At 42.3% G+C, this 8004-nt stretch overlaps 1 protein-coding gene across 1 annotated transcript in view; it reads right to left on the bottom strand.

Moving 5' to 3' along the window:
* The window catches only part of ABCA3 (ATP binding cassette subfamily A member 3), an 899850-nt gene that overhangs the window by 688163 nt on the left and 203683 nt on the right, over window positions 1-8004 (bottom strand). The gene's annotated exons all lie outside the window — the stretch shown is intronic.

Here is an 8004-nt window from a genome sequence, read left to right on the forward strand (position 1 = left end):
AAGTAGTCCTTGCACTACTTAAGGTCTGATTTTAATGTGTTTTGAGGTCCATGGACATGGGCACTGCTTCAAGTCCAGTCAAAATCGCAGCAAAATCGCACAACTTTTAGGTCACACAAGTGCGAAAGGGGCCTAAGTGGGCAGTAGGCAGCACCGTCCCACTGCAGTTTTCGGTTCCTCCAAGGGGGCAGGTATAACAGCGAGGCTCTGATATTAGGGGGACACTGCTATCCCCCCCCCTCCCCCATAACAAACATGGAGGCTGTAAACGACTGCAGTGATTATTTTAATGAGGCAACACCTTGAAATCATTTCACTGAATTGCGGTAACTCTATCTACAGATTTAGTGAAAGTGTGAGCCCTGCGCTACCAGCTGCTATGTGGGTACAAATAAATAAAAAATAAATAAAATTGTGGTACAAAGTTATGTGGGATGCCCGTAGACTGAGTGCGGATCGTAAGTGAGACGAGAGGAATTCACTGCTGAGTAGATTACAGTTTTTGCAAATTTTTAACTATTTTTAACTCCCGACTTTGTGGGAAGAGTTTGGGGATGGCCACTTCCTGTTCCAACATGACTGCGCACTAGTGCACAAAGCAAGGTCCATAAAGACATGAATGAGCGAGTTTGGGGTGGAACAGATTGACTGGCCTGCACAGATTGCTGACCTCAACCCAGCAGAGCACCTTTGGGATGAATTAGAGCGGAGACTGCAAGTCAGGCCTTCTCATCCACATCAGTGCCTGACCTCACAAATGCGCTTCTGGAAGAATGGTCAAACATTCCCATAGACACTCCAAAACCTTGTGGACAGCCTCCCCAAATAAGTTGAAGCGATTATACCTGCAAAGGTTGGGCCAACTCCAAATTGAACCCTACAGACTAAGACTGGGATGCCATTGAAGTTTATAAGCGTGTGAAGGCAGGCGTCCCAATACTTTTGGTAATACTGTGTAAATATTTATGAAAGAAAATATGTTTTAACCAGGGTATACCGCAGCATATATAATTCACTAGCTGTGCAACTCCAATTACACCCATTTACTATCTACAGGCTGCCATCTATACAACAATGCCTTTCTAAGTGATTCGTGCTTACTTTGATCTGATGAAGAATTTTATATTTTTTACATATGAAATAGAGGAAAATAAATGAAGAATGAATGCCAAACCTAGTCCAAGCTTTTTTTTTTACCTATATTTGTAACTATGTTTTGCTAAAAGTTTTTATTAATACATAATCTTATAAAATATTTGCATGAATGTATTTAGCCACTCCTTGCCTGGTTTATTGTAGTAATACGGCTGGGCAGAAGCACTGCTACCCTGGGTAGATGTCATGTGACGTGCTCTCAGTTGCGTGACTTATGGTTGTGCCGCGGCGCGATCTGTGACCCGTTGGGTCCACCAGACACAGCAGAACACAGATCACTGTACCGGGCAGATTTGTGCGGCCCTAGTGATATGATTGACGTGATCAATCACTTGTTAGATGTATACAATGACTAATTCATAATCATTGTGTACTATTATGATCTCTGTAACTGGTCACAGTGATCACATGGTAAAGGGCCAAACACAGCAGGGGCCTGTACCATGTGATAGAAGAAGCCAATCACAGCTATCACAATAGTAAACAATGGCACATGAATGAATGCCATTCACAAAGGAAAATAATTGCTTATACAATTACCATTATCTTGTGCTGACTCTATAAGGCGTTTTCTTTGTTATAATAAATGTGTTATTCTAAGGACATTTATATTCATGTGGCTGTTAAAGTGAATTTTTAATCTTCTACCTGCTTTGCATTACTTTGTCAAACTGTTGTATTCTTACCTGTGTGAGGAGCTGGAAGACAACATCATTAAAATCTCGGAGTATGAATTATTCATACGTACCACCTAAAAAAAGTTTAAGATGATTATATTATTATTTAGAGAATCTGTGACAGTAGGCCCTATGTAGAAATGAAATATTCGAAATTAAAGGAATTGTAAACCTTTAAGTTTTATTTATTATTTTTAACATAAAAACATGTTATACTTACCTGCTTTGTGCAATGGTTTTGCACAGAGCAGCCCCGATTCTCCTCTTCTCGGGTCCCCCACAACTCGCTCCTGTCTCCTCCCCCGTCGAGTACCCACCATAGCAAGCTGCTTGCTATGGGGGCACTCATGTGGGCTTGCTCCTGAGTCGGCTCTGCGTGTCCATAGACACACAGAGCATGGCACAGCCCCGTCCCCATTACTCCCTCACTGGTTGTGATTGACAGCAGCGAGAGCCAATGGCTCCTGCTGTTTTCTCTGAGCCTATGAGGAGGGAAAGAGCCATGGGAGATGCTGATCTCAAACACAGTGTTGGATTGAAAGCAGGCTCAGGTAAGTATGGGCTAACTGTGGGTTGCAGAGGGGGGGGGATGGGGGGCTGACAGCATGAGGAGAGGAAAAGAACAGATTACTGGCTTGTGTTAAAAGGGACATCAGCACTGGTTATCCATGTCCTGATAACCAGAGCAGTCCCAACAGTGCCCACCAGTGCTGCCAATTAGTGCCCACCAGTGCCGTCCCATCAGTGAAGGAGAAAGATTACCTGTTCGCAAAATTTTATAACAAATTAAGAAAGTTTTTTTTTTTTTTTTCAAAATTGTCTTTTTTCGTTTATTTAGCAAAAAATAAAATAAATACCAGCGGTGATTAAATACCACTAAAAGAAAGCTCTATTTGTGTGAAAAAAAAAAAAGAAGATAAAAATGTCATATGGGTAGTGTTGCATGACTGCTCAATTGTCTTTCAAAGTGCAAAAGCTGAAAATTGGCCTGGGCAGGAAGGGGGTAGAAGTGCCCAGAAAGAATGCTGTTACAATCCGTTCACATATAGGCGTTTCGGTTTGTGGACAGAATTGCCGCGATTCTGCCCACCGTTCCGAACCACTGCAAGTTGCGGGATGCCCGAGCGATTCCTGTTAGGGATGCGGCGATCCGATATTCGGATCGGATATCGGCCCCGATACGGGCAAAATAGCTGGATCGGGGGAAATCGGTAAAATTAACAGATCCAGGGGCCGATCCGGTTTTGCCTCTTTATAGCTTGTGAGGGAGCAGATATATATACACACACACACACTATATATATATATATATATATATATATACATACATACACACATACACACACACACAATATATATTGTGTATGTATATGTACGCACACATGTACATTTTTTTTTTATATATTATTTCTTTTTAGCCAATGGAAATCTTGTGCCGGTTCACACTAGCACGAAAATATATTTAAAAGAGTAACACTGATAACATTTTTAGCAAAGATATATGCATACATATACATATGTGTATATCTTTGCTAAAAATGTTATCAGTGTTACTTTTTTAAATATATTTTACTTTTTTACATATATTTTGCTTCTATGTATAGTCTGTAAGTGGTGGCAGCTATTTTTGCTCCTCACCTACTGCCATAATGCCCCTTTCCACAATGCAAGTCTATGAATTGGCTGACTCACTGAAAACCATGCACTCCCTTCTGTGGTGGATATCTTATCTTAGCAGCTGCTAACTAGTGGGGACTGAATAACATTGAACTAAAAAGAGCTCCCTCTAGTGGTAAATCTACTAATCTTTATCTTTAACCACTTGACCTCCAGAAGGTTTTACTCCATTTGTGACCAAGGCATTTTTTGCTATTCAGTACTGTGCTACTTTACCTGCCAATTGCTCAGTCATGCAACACTGTACACAAATGTAATGTTTAGCATTTTTCACACAAATAGAGCTTTCTTTGGGTGGTATTTGATTACCACTGAGTTTTTTATTTTTTGCGATATAAACAAAAAAACAAAAAGACCGAACATTCTGAAAAAGAAATATTTTCTACTTTCCGTTTATAAACCTTATCCAATTAAAAAAAAAAATTTACTCAAAAAATTTAAGCCAAAATGTTTTCTGCTACGTGTCTGGTAAAAAAAAATCCCAATGAGTGTATATTATTTGGTTTGTTCAAAAGTTATAGTGTCTACAAACTATGGTATACTCAAACTTACAGTGGGACTGCGATAGTGTGGCGGGGATGCGATAGTGTGGCGGGGAATCTGGCATTAGCTGCCGCTGGCTGGAGGGTACACCGACATCATTAGTGACCAGCAGGGGCGTTGCTAGGTGGGAAAAAGACCAGGGGCTTCAGCCTTGAAGGTAAATTTGATAACTCCTCCCACATTTTAAAGTAGGTCCCACCCAAGCTCCACCCCAATGCCCCCTGAAGTGTCCGATCTGTCCGCCACAATGTTGCAGTCCTGCTATAAGTCGCTGATCACTGCCATTATTAGTAAAAAATAAAGTAAATAAAATAGGACATAAATCTATCCCCCAGTTTGTAGACGTGATAACTTTTGTGCAAACCAATCAATATGCACTCATTGAGATTTTCTTTCTACAAAAAAATTCTAGCAGAATACATATTGCCCTAAACTTATAGCAGAAAGTAAAATACATTTTTTTTTTTCAAAATTGTCGGTCTTTTTTTGTTTCTAGCGCAAAAAATAAAAACCACAGAGGTGACCAAATACCACCAAAAGAAAGTAGGTCAGCAAAGAATATTACAGGTATCCATTCTTCTCTGTGAATTGGGGGACATGGAACGGATCAGTGGATAGCTGTGACCCTCTTCTGATCCAGTTTGTAGACAGGCAAATTCAATGCTTTTTGTTTTTTTTTTCTACTTGAAAGCACAAGGAAAATAAGCCTCCTACAATGGAAACAAAAGTTAGCCAACAAAAGTTTCAGCGTTGTCAGGAGCAAGAAAAAGCATGTGGGACTGAGCAGCCCCCATCCACAGAAGATCCCTCTCTTACCTTGCTCCAGCACTGACTCCTCATAGGAGCCCGGCTCTCTCCTCTGCCCTGGATCCCCCATAATTATTAATTGATGCTCCCTGCCCCTTCCCGCTGCTGCCACCCGGAGAAGATGGAGCCTTGAGGCATTGGAGGGAGGTGGGTGGAGCCAATTCTAGGTGCGGAGGAGGAATTTAAATCCTCCTCCGCTCTGAATGCTGGGGCCTCGCTCTCTCCGGGGTGTTATGTGACGACGATGACATCACTGGTTGCTAGACGCCAAGCGGCAGGCGATACTAGCAACCAGTGCAGGAGAGGCAGGTGTTGCGCCGAAACTGGTTTCCCCAGGCTCTCGGCCAGGATTGGAACTCTGCCCCTCCAGCAATTCACCTTCTCCCAGCCCTCTGCGCTAATTAAATATATATATATTTTTTTTTTTTTTTTTTTTTTTGCGAAGACTCTGGAAAATAAAATGGTGGTCATTGCAATGTTTTTTGCCATACTGTATTTGCGCAGCGGTCTTTCCTACGCAATTTTTTAGAAAAAATACACTAAAATGAATTAAAAAAAAAAAAAAAAAAAACGAAACAGTAAAATTAGCCCCATTTTTTTTTTGTATATTGTGAAAGATGATGTCATGCCGAGTAAATAGATACCTAAAATGTTACAGTTTAAAATTATACACACTCAGAAAACTACAGTACATAAAAATCATAAAAAAAACTACAAACTACAGTACATAAAAATCTCCGTAGCTTTAAAAAACGGTTACCAGTATAGAGTTAGGAGGTATTTTGCTAGAATTATTGGTCTTGCTCCGACAATCCCGGCGAAACCCTGATTCGAACACTGTTTACATTTGCGGGCGCGAGTTACGTATGCATTTTCTTTGGTGCGCGAGCTCACGGGAACAGGGGCGCTTTAAAAAAATTTTTTCCCCCCTATGTCTTTTTTTCACTCTCCTAAAAAAAATCTAAATCACTTTTCTTGTTGTCACAAGGAATGTAAACTTCCCTTGTGACAGTAATAGGCAGACATGGGAGTAAGTCACACATGTGCAAGTCACAAGCAAGTCTCAAATCTTAACCTTCAAGTCTCAAGCAAGTCCCAAGTTACTGTGGCGAAAAGCAAGCAAGTCAAGTCCCTGCTAGAAGTCAAGCAAGTCAAGTCATTTATTTTGGTCAATTCCCAAATCAAGTCAAAATACTGATCTACCCCAATTTTCACATTAGTTAAAAGTCAGTGGTCAGGAAAGGTTTTGTTTTATTTTCAACATTAACAAAACTGCTTAGTGCTTTTTTCTTGGCATATTAACCACCTCCCACCCGGGCCATTGTACATATACGGCCGGGTGGGAGTCTCATCCTTCTGATCGGACGTTACGGAACGTCCTTCAGAAGGAGCGAGATCGCGCCGCAGCGCGATCTCGATGTGCCTGTGTCCCTCGGACACAGCGCAACAAGATGCGTCAGGAGGGCCCTGTGATTGGCCCTCCTGATCACATGAGGGCTGTGTCCAATCACAGCCGTCATGCAATGTAAATACAGCCGTTATAACGGCTTCGATCTCTTCTCCTCCTGACAGATCCTGTCAGTGAGGAGAAGAAGAGGATCGATACTGGAGCTGGGGGGGATCAGTGAGTATTTCTAAGTACTCACTGATCACAGGGAGGGGGTCTGTGCTGGTAATCAGAACATTGATTACCAGTGCATCCCTGGGGGGGGGGGGGGGGGGGTGCCACTAGAGCCACCAGGGATGCCCACCCATGATCACCAGGGATGCCCACCATGGCCACCAGGGATGGCAAACAGCCTGCCAGTGGTGCCCTCCTATCAGTGTTGCCCACCAATGCCATATATCAGTGCTGCCCACCAGTGCCCGTTATTGCCCACCAGTGCTGCCTATCAGTGCCCATCAGTGCCCCCCATCAGTGCCCATCAGCGCTATCAGTGCCCATCAGCGCTATCAGTGCCCATCAGTGCTATCAGTGCCCATCAGTGCTATCAGTGCCCATCAGTGCTATCAGTGCCCATCAGTGCTATCAGTGCCCATCAGTGCCCCCCATCAGTGTCCATCAGCGCCCATCAGCGCTATCAGTGTCCATCAGCGCTATCAGTGTCCATCAGCGCTATCAGTGCCCATCAGCGCTATCAGTGCCACCCAATAAGTGCCACCCAATCAGTGCCACCCAATCAGTGCCACCCAATCAGTGCGGCGTCATCAGTGCTCATCAGTGCAGGAAAAAACGTATCTATTCACAAAATTTTATAACCTAAAAAAAAAAAAATTTTTTTTTTTTTTTCAAACTTTTCGGTTTTTTTTTTTAATTTGTGCACCAAAAAAGAAAAAACCTGGCGGTGATCAAATACCACCAAAAGAAAGCTCTATTTGTGGGGAAAAAATGACACAAATTTGGTTTAGGTACAGTGTTGCATGACCGCGCAATTGTCATTCAGAATGCAACAGCGCTAAAAGCTGAAAATTGGTCTGGGAAGGAAGGGGGTTTAAGTGCCCAGTATTGAGGTAGTTAAAGAAACACTTTGAATGCCCAAACAGCTCAAAATCCTTCGTTTCAACACCACAGTCACTAAAAACATGTTAAGTATTTCCATTGTTAAACAGCCAGTGTCCTAAAAATCAGAACACACTGAGGTGTTTTAAGTGACTGTGGTGTCAGAAACATAACAGGCACATTCATTTTGCTTTAACACATCTTGAGAAAATGCAAATATTTAATAGCTTAAAAAAGTAAATTCATTTCGAGTCATATGTCTCAAGTCAAAGTCAAGTCTCAAGTCCTGAATAGCAAGTCAAAGTCAAGTCGAGTCTTTTATTCATTTTAGTCAAGCAAGTCTCAAGTCCTCAAACTGGTGACTTAAGTCTGACTTAGGTCAAGTCATGTGACTCAAGTCCCCCACCTCTGGTAATAGGCAGTGACAGGTAACTCTGTATGGAGGGATCGGGGGTCTAAAAGACCCCAAACCCCTCCACTGCACTTAAAAGTATTCAAAAGACTGAAATCTGCCTTTTTGAATACTGTCACTTTCTATAAATCTGCGCCCTTGGCAGCTGAGTAAACTGGGAAGTGACATAGTGACGTCGCTTCCCTGTTACTTGAACGGAGACCCGATCTAAGCCAAATCTGGCTTCGTTCGGG

The sequence above is a fragment of the Pelophylax lessonae genome (genome assembly GCF_965119305.1).
Source record: "Pelophylax lessonae genome assembly, chromosome: 6".
Classification (NCBI taxonomy): domain Eukaryota; kingdom Metazoa; phylum Chordata; class Amphibia; order Anura; family Ranidae; genus Pelophylax; species Pelophylax lessonae.